Below are 19,292 nucleotides of genomic sequence, written 5' to 3' on the forward strand. Positions count from 1 at the left end.
CAAACTCCAAACTAGAAATTATGCAAAAATGCCAAATTGGTCATAATTCACATACAATTAGCCAAATTTGAGTCATTATACCTAAATCAATAACTCTAAGATCAAAATGAGCTTTTTATTGCCACAATAATTACAGAACAGGTGATCCTAACTGAACAACAAAGACTGCTAACATGATTACTTCCTTTCTTCCTATAATTTGGTAAAAAAATATATATATATAGAGAGAGAGAGAGATAAAATTTGTTTAGCCTTAAAAGTGATGTATTTATTTATTCTTTCAGTTAACTAGCCTATGGGCCATTTTCCTTTTAAGAGTTCACACACCCGGGAAAAAAAATTATCTTGTACAGAATGTGGACTGTGAACACTTCTCGAAGCCTAACAGTGAAAATGAGTTTGGACTGTGGTAAACAGAAGAAAGAATATCTCCAAAATACAATAGTAACTTCAAAAATAACTGGGAAGAGAAGGGGTTAGATATTAAATGCTTTCTCTCATACTCTTTTCTAGGTCAAATTTATGCCTCTTTTCAATGGATATAAGAATTACTGCTCTAATGATCTTTGCTCTCCACCACAACTAAATCCTGAAGCTATGATACAAAGTCCTGGTCCGTGTATTAATCATGCTTTTTTTTAAATTTTCTGTATTTTATAATGCTTTAGCATCTTGAGGCCTTGCACACCACGAAAGGAACTGCCCCTCTGAGGGTTAACTAATTCCTAGAGATAGCCAACAACTTGACAGGAGCATGCCTTTGATACACAAATCAACCAATCCAGAGTCCATACCCATCCTTCATCCCACTCCTGCCGTCCAGGACAACACCCACTCTGTCCTAAACGCCCCAAGGCAAGATACCAGAAACTAAGGACCACTGCATAGAGCAAGCAGAGCCTGCCAAAATCAATCCAATCCTAAACTTGCTCAGCTTGCCTACCGTGGCTTGCCCACTCCTTCCAGAAAAAACCATAAAAAATGCTCTGGCCCATTCTTAAACCTTCTGCCTCCTGACCAACCCTAATACTTTCTCCACCCCTGGCTTCCCCCACCCTGCCCAGCACGTGTCCTCTTAGAGGGACTGTGAATAACAAACTCTTTTTTTCCTTTCTTTTAATGTAGGCTCCATGCCCAGTGTGGAGCCCAACGTGGGGCTCAAACTCGCGACCCCCAAAGATCAAGACCTGAGCTAAGTCAAGAGTAGGATGCTTAACCAACTGAGCTACCCAGGCGTCCCTGTCTTTTCAAGAGCTACCTTTTCTCCTCTGTTGGCCTCACCATACCTGAATAACAATAAAATCTACATTCAAAACAGTCTTCCCTTTTCAGTATTTTCTGGGCCACTATGAGTAAATGCCAATCCTTCCTTTTCACCCAAGAGTCTTGGGCGAGCAGGAAGGAGGAAAGGAAACAAAGAATATTTAGAAATTCCTTAACTCTAAGTGCTAAAGGGAATCTGGCCCTAATAATGCTTTTATGTCATTTATCTAAGACAGATAAGTGACAGGAGAATCCAACATTACTGACCTCTGACTCTTGCGGAGTACATGAAGAGATGTTTTATTCATTCTAACAGAGATGGGTGCCATTATCACCCACTGCTTCCAAACTGACTCTCTGGAGAGGACAGGTTCTCCTGGTGACCTTGAGGATGAAAGGTTCTGCAATTTCCCACATTACACTTTATGGGGATCTTGACTATTTAATTAGTGGGCTGCAGTTTTCATGTGCAACGGACAGTTATCATTTAAGGTGTATATTTAGGAACAAATATGGCTCTTGCCTTTATTTAAGGTATTTTACAACATAAGAAACAACACAAATAACATCAGTAAAGGATGTAGCTAGCCATTAATTAGCAGATAACACAACATGTCTTAGATAATAAGCAAACATCAATAATAGTAACAACAGTTGTATCTATTGAACGCTAATTATGTTCTTTCCATGTAATAGCTTTTAATCCTCATAACTCACCTGTGAGGATATCCCATTAATACTTTGTCCAACACCCCGCAACTAATAACTGAAAGAGCAGGATTCACACCTAGGCAATTGGCTCTAGTGACTGTGTCTGCAATCACACACACACACACACACACACACACACACACATACACACACACTGATACCTTTCATTTATGAAAATGGCACCAGGGTGCCTGGGTGGCACAGTCATTAAGCGTCTGACTCTTGCTATCAGCTCAGGTCTTAATCTCAGGGTCATGAGTTCAAGCTCCCAGCATGGAGCCTACTTAAAAAAATGGGGAAAAAAAAGGCACCAAAAAGAATAGTTTTCACAAGTGCTGACAAGCTGACCTCTCAGCCCAGCTCTGCAATGTGAATATGCACTAAGAGATGCTGACTGGCATTAAGGACACCAACAGTTTTCATCAATACAAAGCAAACTGACTTATAAGGCCTAAAGAACACTGGCGCCATTAGACCACACTTTAACCAGACAAACCAATGTGTTCAGTTGGGAAAGAGACAAAATCAGTAGAAAAGCCACCTAACTAGGAGTCAAAAGACATATATTCAAATCCTAACTATATGATTTATTCAGGTCCCTTTAAACTCTTAGTTTTCTCATCTATAAAATGGGAATAATACCTAACTTCACAGGTACACCGAGAGGATTAAATGAGACCAAGTATGTCAAAAATCTCTGCAAACATTAAGGCCCAATATAAAAGTAACGAAGTATTGCTCCTCAGCGGAGGTAAAAAACCAACTTCACGTGAATTTGGTGGCTGGGTCAGTCATTAAATGTGTTGCCATGTTGCAGACTGGATGTGAAACTTTACAGGAGGATGACCTTAATCTATTTCAAGACTGAAGATATTATTAACAGAAAAAAGAGAAAATTATAGAGTCGGGGCGCCTGGGTGGCACAGCGGTTAAGCGTCTGCCTTCGGCTCAGGGCGTGATCCCGGCATTATGGGATCGAGCCCCACATCAGGCTCCTCCGCTATGAGCCTGCTTCTTCCTCTCCCACTTCCCCTGCTTGTGTTCCCTCTTTCGCTGGCTGTCTCTCTCTCTGTCGAATAAATAAATAAAATCTTAAAAAAAAAAAAAAGAAAATTATAGAGTCATGTCACATAATTTGCGTAAGAAAGACCCAAGAAGCAGGAGGGGGAGGGCTGAATACAATCCTGCAACTGTAAACTAAGATTTAGTCTCAAGAACCAGGGTGTATCAACTCCACAGCAAATGGGTAAACTACTTTAAAGTCACAGCATTATACCTCACAATCTGACGAAAAAAATTCCAAATACTGTTTATGATATATATTCAGGATAGCCGAATACCAAGCTTAATATTCTAAAGAATTACTTTATTTTCTTGCCTCTTTAATATATTAATTCCAATCCCCCAAAATAGTTACAGTCCAAAGCATAATTTTCTTGCTTACATTACTTCAAACATCTCTAGAGTTAAAGAATTTCTGTTATTTAGAAAGTTGAATATAATTTTGATTAAGCCAATAAAACTAGAATAATAGAAAAGTAAATGTGTATTACAGCTTTGGGCATAATAAGTTTGGAGCTGATGGAAGAATCCCAACAGTGAACACACCACATAGAAATATACACCTTCTATAGGTTAATAAATGAGACAACCAAATTTAAAAGCCAAACAGTAAATTAGAGAAAATATTCAAAATAAAACATGAATAGCTTTATTATAAACACATCTGACAAAACCAATAAGAAAACATTAAGACTCAAAAAAAAATAGAGAAAGGCATAAGCAGAAAATTCACAATGAAGGAAATGCAACCAATAAACAAATATATGGAAAAAAATTCAACCTCACAGAAATGCAAATTACAAGAGATTCCATTGTTGGACTATTAATGAAAAATATTTAAGACAGTCATGATAGTCCACTGAATCTGTGTAGTGCTCCTATGCACTGCTGGCAGCAATATAAACCATTCCACCATATATATAAACATTCCAATATAAACCACTGGAAAACAATTTGGCAAAATGTGTCAAAGTCTTACAAATGCTTCTTTTGACTTGGAACATATTCTCTTTTTTCCCCACCAACATATTAATTCAACAGCTCTACACTTTATGCTATGATCACCACAGGTGTAGCGATCATCTTTTGCCATACAACACTAATACAACACTGAATTCACTGTGTTTCCTATACTGTACCATTCATGCTGTGACTTCTTCATTCTACAACTAGAATTCTGTACTTCTCACTCCCCTTCACTTGGTTTACCCATCCCTGCCTTCCCCCTCCCCTCTGGCACCCATCAGTTTGTTCTCTGTATTTATGGGTCTGTTTCTGCTTTTTGTTTGTTCATTTGTTTCGTTTTTTAGATTCCATACGTAAGTGAAATCATATTGTATTTGTCTTTCTCTGACTTATTTCACTTAGCATAATACCTCTAGGCCCATCCGTGTTGTCACAAATGGCAAGATCCCATCCTTTATATGGCTGAATAATATTCCATTGCACATATACACTACTTCTTTATGCATTCATCCAATGGTGAACATTTAGGTTGCTCACATATCTTGGCTATTGTAAATAATCGTGCAGTAAACATAGCAGTGCAAATATCTTCTCAAAATAGTGTTTTCATTTTCTTTGGGTAAATACCCAGCAGTGGAATTCCTGGATCATATAGTATTTCTACTTTCATCTTTTTGTATTTCTATTTTTTTTTATTTTTTGAAGAGCCTCCATACTGTTTTTCACAATTGTTGTAACAACTTACATTCCTACAAACAGTGCACAAGAGTTTCATTTTCTCCACATCCGCACCAAAACTTATTTCTCACCTTTTTTATTTTAGTCATTCTCACAGGTGAAAGGTGCTATCTCTGTGGTTTTGATTTGCATTTACCTGACAATTAGTGATGTTGAACATCTCTTCATGAGTCTGTTGGCCCTATGTAGGTAGGTCTTCTTTGGAAAAATGTCTGTTCAGGTCCTCTGCCCATTTTTTAATTACATTAATTGGGGTTTTGGTGTTGAGTTATAGAAGTTTTAATATATTTAGGATATTAACCCCTTATTATGTGAAAATATCTTCTCCCACAAAGTTGATGTTCCATTTTGTTTAAGGCTTCCTTTACTGTGCACAAGCTTTATATTTGACGTAGTCCTAGTAGTTTATTTTTGCCTCTGTTTCCCTTGCCTGAAGAGACACATCTAGAAAAATGTTCCTAAGGCCAATGTCAAAGAGATTATTGCCTGTTTTCTTCCAGGAGTTTTATGGCTTTAGGTCTCACATTTAATCCATTGGTCTTTAATCCAAATGGTCTTTAATCCATTTTAAGTTTATCCTTGTATATGGTGTAAGAAAGCATTCTTTCTTTTGCATGTAGTGGTCCAGTTTTCCCAGCACCGTTTATCGAAGAGACTCTTTTCCCCACTATATATTCTTGCCTCCTTGGTCATAGTTCAATTGACCATATAAATGTGGGTTTATTTCTGGGCTCTCCATTCTGTTTCATTGATTTATGTGTTTATTTTTGTGCCAATACCATACTGTTTTGATTATTATAGTTTCATAGTATGTCTTGAAATCTGGGGTTATGTTACCTCCAGCTTTCTTCTTCTTTCTCAAGATTGCTTTGGTTATTTGGGGTCTTTTCTAGTTCCAAAAAAATTTTATTATTACTTGTTCCATTTCCGTGAAAAAACATTGCTGGTCTTTTGATAGGATTGCATTGAATCTGTAGGTTGCTTTGGGTAGTATGGACATTTTTACAATATTAATTCTTCCAATCTGTGAGCATGGTATGTCTTTCCATATGTCTGTACAGTCTTCAATTTCTTTCATCAATGTTTTCTAGTGTTGAGAGTACAGTTTCTCACTTTTTTTGATAAGCTTATTCCTAGGTATTTTATTCTTTTTGGTACAATTGTAAATGGAATTGTTCTCTTAATTTTTCTTTCTGTTACTTTCTTATTAGTGTATAGAAACACAACAGGTTTCCGTAAATTAACTTTGTATCCTATAACTTAACTGAACTCATTTATTAATTCTAATTGTTTTTGGTGGAGTCTTAAGGGATTTTTTTAATAGTTATTATGTCATCTGCTAATACTGATGGATTAACTTCTTCCTTACCAATCTGAATGTCTTTTATTTCTTTTTCTTGTCTGACTGCCGTAGCTAAGACTTCCAGTACTATGTTGAATAAAAGTGGTGAGGTGGACATCCTTGTCTCATTCCTGATCTTAGGGGAACAGGTCTCAATTTTTCACCATTGAGTATAATGTGAGCTATGGGACTGTCATATAAGGGTATTATTATATTGAAGTATATTCCCTCTAATCCCACTTTGTTGAGAGTTTTTATCATGAACACATGTTGAATTTTGTCAAATGCTTTTTCTGCATCTATTTAGATAAATAGATGTTTTTTTATCCTTCATTTTGTTAATGTGGGGTAACACTGATTGATTTGGGAATACTGAGCTAGCCTTACATCCGGGAATAAATCCCACTTGATCATGGTTAATGATCCTTTTAATGTATTACTGAATGTGGTTTGCTAGTATATGGTTGAAACTTAAAACATATTCTTGAAATGTGACCAATGAATAAAATAATCCAAACCATGGGGATTATTAGGCATGAAGATTTCCATAACTGCAATGATTTATTACCACAACGGGAAAAAACATAGAAACACCCCAAACAACTAGAAAATGATTCAACTAAAATGTGAAGGTCCATCCAAGGAAATATTATACAGCAAGTGAAATATGAAAAGTATGCCAGAGCAAGAGAATACTTATAACAAATTAGTTTTTAAAAAGAGATATATACACATATATATGTAAATACATAAATCTGTATACATTTAGGGAACTATTTAGCATTTTAGAATACTTACTTCTGGAACTTTTTCTGTACATTTTAAAATCATTTCGTGTACATATGCGTATATAATATATTACGAACCTTCCTTGGGATGGTCTCCTGACCAGACGTCTGGAAAAATTTCAACCTTTTTATCAAGTGACCTTTCCTGGACAAGAGCCTATCATGAGGAAAAGCAATCGACCCAAGGGATATCAATCTAGCACAGAGAGTTTCTATTAAAAAGGTAACTGTGATCCAAAACCTGGAGGTCTGTGGTCTGAACCCATATTTGGTGGCTGCCATCCTCCAGCACAATTCCAGACTAACACTACCATCACTCCTTCCCCCAAGGCCAAGGACAACCTACAGGTCAAGATTTAGGGAAACTAGGTCAACTACCTCAGTTGGCTGTTGCTCAAAACGTATCAGCTTCATTGAAAATACATCCAAGGCTGAGAAAACGCCCCCAAATCTTGCAAGAAATGACAGGCTCTTGATTCATGTAATGTATTTAGTGGAAATCCACACTCTTGGCCGGATATTCATATGAACGTTTTCAGCTTTTGCAAATAAAAATATATAATTCTTTTTAAAATATATGTTACACATATATAAATATGTATTACTATATAATTTTTATATATATTATGATTTTAAAATATGCAGAAAAAGTTTCTGAAAGTATTCTAAAATGCTAAATGGTTTTATTAATAGTGGTAATATCATCAGAGATTAAACAGTTTGTCCAAAGTCACAGCTGGTAAGTGGTAGAGTTGAGATTCAAAATCAGGCCTTAGCTCTATGCTAATCTAATTCTCCATATGATTTTTTTTTACCTCTTATTATGAAAATTTTAAACATACATTAAAAAAGAGATTAGCATAATGAACCTCCATATTCCCAACACACTTTTATGTTGTTTTTCAGCCAGTATTTTAAAGCAAACCCCAAACGTATCATATCATCCATAAATATTTTAGTTTGTATCTCTACAATGGACTTCCTACCCCACCCAAATTCATTTTTTCTATGTTGTCTCAAAAATTGCTACAGTTGACGGGCGCCTGGGTGGCTCAAACAATTAGGCTTCTGACTCTTAATTTCAGCTCAGGTCTGATCTCAGGCTCATGGGATCAAGCCCCGTGTCCACCCATAATGTGGAGCCTGCTTAAGATTCTCTCCCCCCTAAAAAAATTGTTAGAGTTGATGTGTTAGAATCTTGATCTAACCAATGCTATTAGGAAATAAAAGACAAAGCCTACCTTTGTACAAGTATATATGCTTGCATGAATATGGATAAAGTCTGAGATGAATAGACACCAGAGGTTAGCATTATTGGGAGAATGAGACTGGAGAGGGTAGAAGGATCAGGGAAATCACATGTTTTCTACATTTTTATATTGCTTTCCTTGTGGCAGTGAGCATGTATACAAGTTTTTTAGAAATGCAATAAGCCTTAGACACAGAAAGGCCAACTCCAGAGCATGGTATGGAGTAGCCCCTATGGATAGGGATACAAGGCAGTATACTGCTTCCTTAGGAATACCGACCACACAATGTTTCTTCTTAGCAATTCTGGACCTGCTCATTTCTCTTATATACTGATTTTCTTAGGAAAAGAATAACAAATAATATTCCCTACATTAAAAAAGAAAGGAAAAAAGAATTACTGTACCAAGGTCCCTGATAAAGAACTGTCCTCAATGGGCTTGGCTAGGACTGCACCATGTTCTTTTCTTTACTCCTAGGACCTAGCCTAGTACCAGAACAAAGCAGACACTCAGTAAAACAGTGGCTGGGCTGAACAGACCTGCGAACACATGGGCTCACTGGCAACTCTCTTCTTTTGGCTCTTCAAGAACAACAGCAAACCTTAGGCCATGTGGAATTCCAGCTATGAGAAACCACTGAGATGGGGTCTTTGAGACGGATGTCAGCTTGATCTATCCCAATGCAAGATAAACACCATTCCTACATTCTGTACCATGTCCCTATACTATTTTTTAAATCAGTAAATCTATTTTTTGTTACCCTTTAGGCTAAGATCAAGTATAAACCAATAAATCTGTGCCAAAGTAGTAATCACCAAAAACTGCTATAGAAATCGAGTCTTCTAACATCTTAAAAGTTTACTCAATAAACCTGTGACAACCCCTCTTAATACTCTATATGAAAGTGCTAATTATAAAGACAAGTAATTTGTTCATGCCACAAGCAGAGGAATCCAAATTAACCACAAAGATCTGAGCAGAACAACTCGTCTTCTATGGGTCCCCTCTGGATGACACTAAGTCAAGTTCAAACATGGCCCCTAATTGTAAGGCCCAAGACGTGAAAAGCTTGATATTCTATTACTTCTTCCATAAAGAATTACCTGAAAATCAGAAATTCTAATATGTAGGGTGAAATCTTTAATATGTGTCCTTTACCGAAAAATATTTTAAATGTCGAAATCAAAATTAGTTGGACCTCTCATAATTCTTTGCATTAGAAAAAAATGCTTATTTTTCAAACATCTTCTATTTCTATAAAAACCAGGCCAAAACTGACTTAAGTTTGATTTTTCAATTGTCAAAATCTACACATAAGAAGGGCAGAACCGAAAATACATAAGAAGATTCCACTTTTCGGTTCTAAATACTAAAAAATCAGGGGCACCTGGGTGGCTCAGTCATTAAGCGTCTGCCTTTGGCTCAGGGCGTGATCCCAGTGTTGTGGGATCGAGCCCCACATCAGGCTCCTCTGCTGGGAGCCTGCTTCTTCCTCTCCCACTCCCCCTGCTTGTGTTCCCTCTCTCACTGGCTATCTCTCTCTTTCTCAAATAAATAAAATCTTAAAAAATAAATAAATACTGAAAAATCAAAACGAAGAGTATTTTTTGTCTTAGATTTAAAGATGAACTTGGGGGTGCCTGGATGGCTCAGTCAGTTAAGCATCTGCCTTCGGTTCAGGTCATGATCCCAGGGTCATGGGATCGAGCCCCACATTGAGCTCCCTGCTCGCAGGGAGCCTACCTCTCCCTCTCCCTCTGCCTGCCGCTCCCTCTGCTTGTGCTCTCTCTCTGTCAAATAAATAAATAAAATCTTTAAAAAAAAAAAAAAAAGGATGAACTTGTATTCCACAAAGATGCATTTAAAAATGTTATTTTAAAAATGCTGCCAAAGCACTGTAGCTCAACAGACACTGTTTCTCTGTCCTTGAAAGAGAATCAATTGCTACGGAGGCCAATTGCCACTTCAGTTACATAGAGCAAAACCCTACTCCTTTTCCCATTCAGCGTTCATTCCTGGAGGATTTAGCCCGATAAAAGCAAAGACAGGAATGGAGGGATTTGGTTCAATCAGGATTTACCCTTTTAGAGTTCTAGATCAAATTTCAAAAGCCAGTTAGCAATGACATTGGTCAATTCAAGACAGGTTGGGAATAGGTCCCGCATGAATGACTGCAGCAAAGAAGGGCTGGGTGACTGACAGACAATATACACACATGGCATTTCTATCAAATATAAGCCTAAAGCACTTCAACAGCTCCTCTTAAATACTTCTGAGTTTCTGAAACATAAGTTCAATTCTATTTATAATGTTTACTTGACTATACCCATCACTTAATGTTTTCTCTCTGTATACACAGAACATTCTCTTGTTAGGTAAAAGACATAGGGTAATGACTGACACTATGTACCTATTTTGCCATATCAACATAAAAAGTTACATAATATGACTGTATTTATATAAAAATTCAGAATAAGCAAACCCATAAAGACAAAGTAGATTAGTGGTAGCTAGAGGAGAGGTAATGGAAAAGGATTGATAGTGGGCTCAAGGTTTCCTTTTGGAGGAAAATGTTCCAGGATTAGATAGTAGTGATGGTTGCACAACTTTGTAAATACAGTAATTTTGCTTCAGAATTCTTGAGAGCATTAGATTATCATTTTCACCACAAACATAGAACCCCCCAAAAAATGGACACAAGAGGAAATACAGGATGATAGCATTAAAAAAAAAAAAAAAAAGCATTTGACACTACCTAATTTCCTAAAGTCTTCTGATTTAAGATCAAAGGAGACTAAAGACGACCTTGGCCTTGGCCAGGACTGAAAGGGTGCCAGGGAGTAGGGAAGACTTTACCCTCCCAGTGATGGAAACTGAGTTCACTTACTGAAACTCAGAGTTAAAAGTAACAAGGAAAGTAGTTGAACAACAATAAGCTACATACATTAACCCCTCTGGAAAACATCAGTGGCCTAGACTTTCCAGTCCTGGACAACACATCAATATACCACCTCCATTCTGGCAGGACTGTGGGGAAGATAGGGAAATAAAGAAGCTTAACAATGCAAAATCCCAAGTGATATTAACAGTCTACTGTTTACTTAAATGACAAAATACTAAATACTTGACCATCTCAACAATAACATTCAGAAGAAAGGAATAAAATCAAGATACTACTGCTAATTTATCTATAACAAAAGAATTAGAAAAAAATAGTCCTAAATTTATACTATTGCATAAAAAGTTTCACTTGTCTCAACCTGTCAAATCTTTACTATGAAATAAACCAATATCACTGCTGACAAATATAGTAACTACAGTAAACAGGCATGCCAAAACCAATGTAGATTTTCAAAAAGGGTCAAGGAATCAACCGTCAGCTTAAGTTGGTTAATTTTATTAACATGGTTAAACATGACAGGCTGTCACAAAACTCCCAGATTCCTTTACATGAGCAAAGTTAGATGAATTTGACCCAAATTTTATATAATAGCTTTCCCAATTTCTAAAAATACATCAACTTTGTCACTTATCTTAAAATTTCTGCTTTACTTCTCTAGCTCAACCTCAAAAGAAACTTCTACAAGGCCATATATCTTGACATAGTGAAAGCAAAATAATCACAGCACTCAGCAGTGCTATTAACATTTCTGAGCCACAAGGGATTAAATAGGCAGATGCTATGGAAAGTGCCTGTTGGGAGTGGACAGGCGCAGAGTTGAGACTGCACCACAGCTGTGAGGGATTGAAGCTGCTAGCTATGGAATCAAGCTTAGGAGAAACTCTGGGCACAATTCCGGCATCCGAAATAAATTAAAGTAAACAGTCTTGCTCTCTCTCATCCACCCTGTTAGCAGCCTCTCGACTGAGTGGAGACCACACACTCAGACCACACAGCGCCAGCTGAACTCCTCGCACGCAACATCTACAAGCTGTCACTCTGCAGCACAGAGGGGGAAAAGGAGGGGGGAAGATTGAGGGGGGTGAGAAAAGAGAGAAGGAAAGAGGGGGAGGGGAGAGTGGAGAATCTCCTCTACATACAGCTGGACTGCGTGATATGTGGTTTGAAGAAAGGGAAAAACCTCCCTGAGAAAACAAGCTGGCCATGGCCCTGTGTATCCCTGATCTGTACTCCCCTGTACCAATTTAGTAGCTGATGAAGGATTAACAAAGCACGCATTTAACATCAATTAACCTCCTATCCATCACAGGTCAAAAGAGAAAATTACCATTACAAAAGCATTTCACTAAAATAAAGAGGAAAGGCCACATTTTCTTATAATTTATAATATATACTTAAATAAATGCATTTTCTTTTAGATTTATATTATATTAGTTTTAACCCATCTGCCTCTTTTCCTTTAATGAAGCGCACGAAATGAATTTAAAGTATTTCTGCAACAGACATCAGAAAATTTTAATTTTATAATTTTCCCATATTTCATCGTGATGTAACCTTTAATCTTCCAAAATATTTATTGGTAGAATAAAAGATGGAAAATTATTTTTTACATAACTTCAGACTAAAAATACGTTAAAAAAATAACTAGTAGCAGCGATATTAGGAAAAAAACAGAAAAATGGAAACACAAAAGTAGCTTTAGAATGATTAATCAAATTTTTTTTACTATTTATTAAAGAAGAATTTTGCTGATTTTAATAGTTAACAAGAAATGTGAAGGAAACAAGTAATCAGGTCTTACCCTGTCAGGTCCCCAGAGGCTTGGCTCAGCTCAGCTAAAGGGATAAGACCAGGAGTTGGAATAACATAAATTCTGAATCACTGAAGACTTGGAGAACCTTCACCAAACAGGCCAAGGACAGACTGATGTTAAAGCACTGTTTTCTTAGATCAGGCCATAGAAAAGTGAAAGTTTCCCCCCCAAAATAATAGCAACAATTAAAAAAAACAACAACAACAACAACAACCCTCCCAAACTCCACCCCTCCCCATGCTACTCAAGTTAGCGTCACTAGGGAACAAATCAGAAACACAGAATCTCAAGACCCCAACCCAACCCAACTACATTTGAGCCAATTCTGCGCACAGTAACATCTGAGAAGCACTAGATAGACTTATCCTGTCCAGAGACACCATGGAGCTAAAGGACCCCAGAAAAATCTCATTGCAGAGATGCTTAGAAAGTTTCAACAATACAATTACACTCAACTAGACTCTGAGGCCACCCAGCAACAGAAGCAAATGTAGAATTCACCACATCCTCCTTGAGTCATGTTCAACCTATCCTAGAATAGACTTGCCTCTTGGGGCTGGGCTGGGCTAACCCCAGAGGGATCTCCTAGAGATACTGGAGAAGGGTTTTAAAGAAGGTAATTTATTTCCTTCAGTTTTCTGTAAACTCGGACTCTACTCTTCCTGTGCAAGGTCAAGGTCAAGTTATCTCAGCACAGCCACACATTTTACCATCTAAGGGCACAGGGTGGGACAAGTCTGAGAGACAGGGTCATGAACTCTTCCATCTAGCTTTCTAAATTAATCATCTCTCTCTTGCATCTCAAAACCATAGTCAACAAAAATATAATCATGCATGAATCTGAAAGGATGTGTAGGGTATAAATTGTGCTAAGAATCACTGGTCTCACAAGGGACATCTACAGAAAGGAAGGACTGAACGAATAGATAAAGCATCCCTATTTTCCCAGCTCTCTTTAGACTTCTTTCCTTCGTCACTCCTACAGACAAAATATAATTTAAATATACTATGTTTTTGAGTGAAAACATAAGTTTTATGCTTTAATTCATTTGGGAATAAAGAATAATTTAAAAAATACAACAGACAAATGGCACTTAATTAATATATATACATATATATGAAAAATACCTTCACTCCTGCTATAATGTTTGGGATTAAAGGGAAGGGCACGTACATAAAGTGACTAGGAAAGAATAGTGGAAGCAAGATAGTATATACGGGAAAGGTCTGACAATTTGGCTCTCTAGAGCTCCCACATAACTGACCTGTTACATAAATACTTGAGTACCCAGCTAATCTCCTAAAACAAGTACCGGATTTCATCTTAATTAGAAAAGTTAATTAAAAGTCTCCATCTTTATTTCCCAGAAACTATAAAATCCCCTGCCTCAGCAGGCTAAGTCTTCATAGAGGACAATGATCTTCACTACAATTCAAGTCAAAGCTTTACTACTTAGGTCTAAAGGTGGCTGGTTCTCTAACTTGTGCCACCAGACGATGATGACATATTGAAAATGAAACAGGCCAGTGCAATCCATCCCCTCTTCTACCATCCTCCAAAAACACAAACAAAAACAAAAATTTCAAAGAAGATACACTACTTAACAGAAGAAGGAACAGTTCATGTAAAAGCACAGCATTATTCATTTATCAATCTATTGCCAATTGTACCCACGTCCCTTACCATTCTCTATTAGGTCTACATTGGGTGAACAAAACATTAGTTCTTGATATTTTATAAAAAATAATTTTTTCAGGGAAAAAAAGTGTCCTGGTGTTTGTTTTTTCAGAGAGCTCACATGGACAATACTGACGAAGTCATTATCAAATAAAATGGATTTCTATCTTTGTTTAGTCCATCCAGGTTTGTGATATATACAGAGACTGGTCACCCAGCACCTCAAAAGGGGACAGTGCTGGATTCCTTGTTAAAGAGATAGATAACTAGAATTTGGAACAGGGAACCCTCAGAATATTCAGTCAAAACAAATATTTATTAGGACTTGCTACGTCCCAGGCACTATACTACGGAAATGACAGGAACAAGATTTTGTGACAAGGAGGTCATGGATGACCTTGACTTTCAATAAAGTGATGGGTACTGAAACCAGAAAGCAGTGGGATAAGTGAGAAATTGAGTGTAAATAACTGTGTAAGAAATCTGCCTGGGAAGGAAAGAGAAATTTTAACAAAGGAATGTGAAATCAAAGGAGGATGCTACTTTTTTACTGTTACTATTTTTCTATTTTGTTTTATTGTTGTCTGTCTCTAGGCATGTTTAAAGGCTGACAAGAATAAGCCATTAGCAAGTGCTCCCAAAGGCAAGAGGGGATCAGGTACAGAAATATGTTTTAGGGTAAATGCAATCTCTTTCAGTGTAACTGGAGAAAGAGGAAAGGTTTTTTGGAAGAACATGGGATTCTCCATTGATAGTTCTATTCGTTGTCAATTAGGTGATGAGATTATCTGCTAAGAGTATAGGTTATGTGAAAGGATGAGAGATTTGAGAAGAATAGGAAATGCTTAAGACAGGTTCTGCAGAGAAGAGAAGCATGAACGGACACAGAAAACTCTAGAAAATTCTTTGATGGCCAGTTGAAAATGGTGACCATGGATCTATAGGACTACAAATCTAGATGCTAGATTTTTCCCTTGTTGCTTTCAGCAGCTCAGTTCAAGCATTAGAGAAGGTAAAGAGCTGAAATGGTCGAGGGCTGAGAATCTGCCATCAAATGCTACAGAAGGATAACAATACAATTGAGCATTCTGATATGACAGTGACCAAAGATGAGGTAAAAGAGCAGGTGTAAGGAGGTAATTGAGTAAGTGTTAGACACTAAGCAAAGAGTGGGAGATTTGAGCTTTGGATTTCAGAAGTGGACTAGTTTCAGTGGGGCAGCACTTCAGTCCTGCTCCCCCACTCCCAAACACATTTCTGGCACTAGCCATACCTCTTTGCTGTGGCTCCAGCTCTCAGCAGGCTGTAGTTTGTCCTTTTGTTCCTTTTACTTGTCGGTTTCTCTTTGGGCCTCACTACCCCTTATTTGTTCCCTAACCCTGCCCACACCCCCACAAGTAGTCCCTTTATTAAAACCTCCTATTTGAACCATCTGGCATGAATTCTGATTCCTGCTGAGACCCTCATTTATCCAGATACACGTCATGTCAATCACACGGGGCTTTCATTAAAATTAAACTAAAACCAAATATTCCTGGCTTTTAGTCTTGTTTTGTCTTTCAGTAAAATTATAATACAATGAAAGTTAAAATCATACACGCTCCAATATCACATAACTTTATAAGTGGAAAAGGCCTTAAAAAATCATCAAATCTTACAGATGAAACCATAAGCCAACCTTGCCAAGAGCAGCACAGCTAGCAAGTAGCAAAGGGAGAATTCATTCATCATTGCACAACGATTACTGAACTTTGTGCCAGGCACCACTCTCAGTGCCTGCCTGGATCTACCTTATGCAGCTTACATTCTAATTAACTAAATTCCAGGGTTCCCAAATCCCAGTGTCCACTGTTTTTTCCACTACTGGCACCAAGACTTATTTTAAGAAGGAAACAGTAAGTAGAAGGAATTATTAAAATCAAAACCAGAAATTAAGACTGGGATGCACCCCCATCTTAAATATTACCAACAGTATTAAGTTTAAGAATGTTCATGAAGCTTTTGAGCAAGTCTAATACGATTTTCCTGGAGGGAAAAAATGCGTGATAAATCAGTTCCAAACTCCTCTGCCTTACCTTCAAGGCACTCCATAATCCAAAATGCACTTACTTAGCAGCCTATGTGCCTTTGTTTTTGGTGTACCACCCAGATATTCCTGTGCCTTCCCTAGGAAGGGCCACATTCTCACCATCGAGGTCTGACCTCTGTCTAACCCCAACAGATTTTTCCCTTCTCTGAATTCCTGCTGTCCTTACACTCAATATTACAGTTTAGTTGTTAGCTATTCTTTAATTGAGAGAACAAAAATGCCCCTTCTGAATCTAGCCTAATGTTTTATTTCTAATGTGTGTGTCAGGCATATGCTAAAATTGGGAGATACAAAAATGACCGAAACTAACCTCTGTCCAGCCAGAACTTAGCCTTTTGACAGATTATTTAAATACCAATAATATCTATAGCCCCTAAGACAACACAGGGATAGGACAGTGCTAACTGGTTATAGGATTCACTGAGCTGGAAAATTTCAAACCAGGAAGAGTTCTTACAGATAATCTAGTTTTATATATTCCCTGACTACAGGAAAAAGGAAACTGAAGACCAAAGAGGCTAAGCCCATGCTATGAAGCAGGTGGGTGGTAACTCACAGACCAGTAAATGGTTGCTTTGCTCCTAAGCCAAAAAAACTTTTTGACTCCCTAATTTTCAAACTGAAGGCCAAAGATGACCATGGGTGTGTCCACAGCTTCAAGAGTCATATTTCTCTACAATTACTTTACGTTTTTGTGTATCAAAAATAATTATTTTAAATTAACATAAACATACACTGAACCATCTGATAATAACAAATCTACTACCATGCAATTTCACCAGGCACTCCAGGAGATCCATGAACATGTTCCTCACCATCTGAGAACAATCAAACATTCTAGCATACTGCTTAGCAGAGTGATCAATGTTATTTCCCATGCCAGTCAATTTCAAAATCCTCTCTACTCAACATTGGCCTAAAACTCATCCATTCAATATACATTTATGCTCCTGCGATGTGGTAGGTGCTGTACTAGGACCTGGCTACATAAAGATGAATAAATTGGAGAATGGGTGAAAAAGTAATTAAAAGACTAACTACATAACTAGCATTTCTTATACTATTGCCTAATCCTGCCACTCCCTGACACTAGAAATTATCCGAAGTCCTTTATTAGAAGACTGCCTTTGCAAAATTTTTCGAGTACCAATTTTATTTCCCATAAGATTCATACATAACAGGCTCTCAAATATTAAAGGAATGAATGAAAATTTAAGCAAGTTAATAATCTTTTCAAAAGGTGACAGTTCAAAATTATATTTGGTACAGAAAATTAAATGTCTGACATGAAAAAAAGAAATTTCTGAAACTTCCAAGAGTTATTCCAAATTACACTGGGGGATCCTCTGCTTCTCTGCTTAAATTAAGTTCCTACAAAAACAGAAGAGAATATTTGAGTAGTAAGCACACATCATCCTCTTTCTACTACCACCCTTTGAGTCAACAACTTTTAACATACAGATGATCCTCAGCAAACTTTTGCCTTTCAGTTTCTTTGTTAGAAGAGTCAGTTACACAAAGCCTGGCCAAAATATACTGACTTTTATAAATAAAATATTATTATGTATTAGGAAACTGAGCCACATACCCTCAGTTAGAACTAGCTTTTCAATAAGGTACATCCAAATGATTTAATTAAGGTGTGGCTGATTCTGGAGTATTTTTAAAAGTTCTTGTCGGTTTACTCAGACTCATTTAAAAAAGAAACTTTCGCATACTTATTATTATGATTGACCTTTACCGATTAAGAATAGCTTATTTCCATTTAAAGATAAGCTTTTCAAGAACTGTTTTTTGGAAATTTAGAAATTGTCTATTTACAAAATCTTGTGCTACCAAGTTAAGCATCACCAGGCTTAAATGAGAGATGACACCGTGTTTGGGTAGTGCAGGCTGTAAAGCTTCAGTGCATGGTCTCAAAGGAAGTTAAACTGAGTAACTACAGGCTAGTTAGATAACCACTCTGGGCTTCCGTTTCCCCATCTGTAAAATGGGGAAAATATAAAGCATCTACCTCTTGCAAGGAGTAAATCAGTCAGTAAATGTAACGCTTACAAGAGTGAATAAAGGCACGCAGACAATGCTCAGTATAACTCTAATCTGTTACAATCCTAAGCAAAACGTGTCTCACTTTCGCTCTTCGCGAATAAATTCTTACACCTGGCACAGTGACAACTACGCAGGGGCGCAAGGGGACGTGTGAGGCCGACTACAACCAACCCGTCGAGGGTCAGTGGTCTGGAGGCCCACGCCCGGCGCGGGGATGGGGGACTCTGGGCCTCTAGCAGGTGCCCAGAGACTGCGCAGATGGGGGGACAGGACCCGCGCCGCGCCTTCCTCCTCGCAGGCACTGGAGAGGGGTGCAGGACGCTGAAACCGGCGCTGGCGGACCACTTCCACCCGCCTCTCCGAGAGAGAGGCCAGGCGCCGGCGCCCGCCGCCCTGCCTGTCCGTGCCTCCCCAGTCTGGCCCTCAGCCAGGACCTCCAGGCTCCAAAACATACCTCCAGCCTGCCTGCCGCCCCCTACGGCCCGCAACGACAAAGCTCCCGGCGGCTCTCGCGAAGAGCTCCCGAGCAGCCGCGGCCCCAACCGCCGGCGCCTTCACTTCCGCCCGCTGAGAGCGCCGAGGGCGTCGATCCGCCGGGTAGTCGAGCACCGAGTCCTCGATGGGCCCAGCCGCTCTGGGAG

At 38.1% G+C, this 19,292-nt stretch overlaps 1 protein-coding gene across 3 annotated transcripts in view; it reads right to left on the bottom strand.

Moving 5' to 3' along the window:
- EXOC2 (exocyst complex component 2) overlaps nt 1-19,254 on the bottom strand; it is a 248,708-nt gene extending 229,454 nt beyond the window's left edge. The window contains exon 1 of one of the 3 annotated variants that reach the window (XM_026511359.4): nt 19,106-19,254. The gene's annotated coding sequence lies outside the window, so the exon portion shown is untranslated. The remainder of the gene's footprint in view (nt 1-19,105) is intronic. The other 2 variants (XM_026511361.4, XM_044388711.3) reach the window with 2 other exon arrangements.
- Nucleotides 19,255-19,292: the final 38 nt, after the last annotated feature.

Source organism: Ursus arctos, unplaced genomic scaffold (assembly GCF_023065955.2).
Source record: "Ursus arctos isolate Adak ecotype North America unplaced genomic scaffold, UrsArc2.0 scaffold_31, whole genome shotgun sequence".
NCBI lineage: Eukaryota > Metazoa > Chordata > Mammalia > Carnivora > Ursidae > Ursus > Ursus arctos.